This window comes from Schistocerca cancellata, chromosome 9 (assembly GCF_023864275.1).
Source record: "Schistocerca cancellata isolate TAMUIC-IGC-003103 chromosome 9, iqSchCanc2.1, whole genome shotgun sequence".
NCBI classification, from domain to species: Eukaryota; Metazoa; Arthropoda; class Insecta; order Orthoptera; family Acrididae; genus Schistocerca; species Schistocerca cancellata.
This window is the reverse complement of record NC_064634.1, coordinates 166,564,519-166,565,343: the sequence shown is the minus strand read 5'-3', so window position 1 is coordinate 166,565,343 and position 825 is coordinate 166,564,519. Positions and strand designations below refer to the sequence as shown.

Genomic DNA, 825 nt, shown 5'->3' with positions numbered 1-825 from the left:
CATCTGACGAAAAAACATATTATTCTTCGTAGAAGCCTTTTAGCAAGATGAGAGATGTCTAGCTAGTTGTTGCTTCCCTGAGGACTGTGTGAATTTTCGTTATGACGCCTCGAAATAACGTTCTGTCTGGTTCTTACTATTATTTTTCCGTGCTGTGATCGAATCTCCACTTTCTTAATTTGTGTCACGTAGTGCGAGAGATTTTCTGCCTTTCTCCACGTCTCAGAGCACAACTGGCTGAAAATAACAAAAACCCACAAGACCAAGTGAGTGTTTTACATTTTTACCTGCGTGTCATTGGACGGAACTCGCAATCTTTGCCACTATTGGCTGGCAAGTTCCTGCTCTGGTGAATAGGCAGCCAAGTTACAGAGCGTCCGGGGATAAAGCACTTGGCGCTGGGAAGTCATGGAGTAAAGACTAGCTGCTGGCCGAATGATAACAGAGTCTGGCAGTCACACAGTTGCCAACGACCTTACCGCAGTGTTAACACCGGTTCCCGTCAGATCACCGAAGTTAAGCGCTGTCGGGCTGGGCTAGCACTTGGATGGGTGACCATCTGGTCTGCTGAGCGCTGTTGGCAAGCGGGGTACACTCAGCCCTTGTGAGGCAAACTGAGGAGCTACTTGATTGAGAAGTAGCGGCTCCGGTCTCGTAAACTGACATATGGCCGGGAGAGCGGTGTGCTGACCACATATCCCTCCATATCCGCATCCAGTGACGTCTGTGGACCGAGAATGACATGGCGGTCATTCAGTACCGTTTGGCCTTCCAAGGCCTGTTGGGATGGAGTTTTTTGTGACACAGAGGACAGCACTGAGGACA

At 49.3% G+C, this 825-nt stretch overlaps 1 pseudogene; it reads left to right on the top strand.

The window, feature by feature from the left end:
• Nucleotides 1-465: 465 nt before the first annotated feature.
• LOC126102172 (5S ribosomal RNA) lies at nucleotides 466-583 on the top strand (annotated as a pseudogene).
• Nucleotides 584-825: the final 242 nt, after the last annotated feature.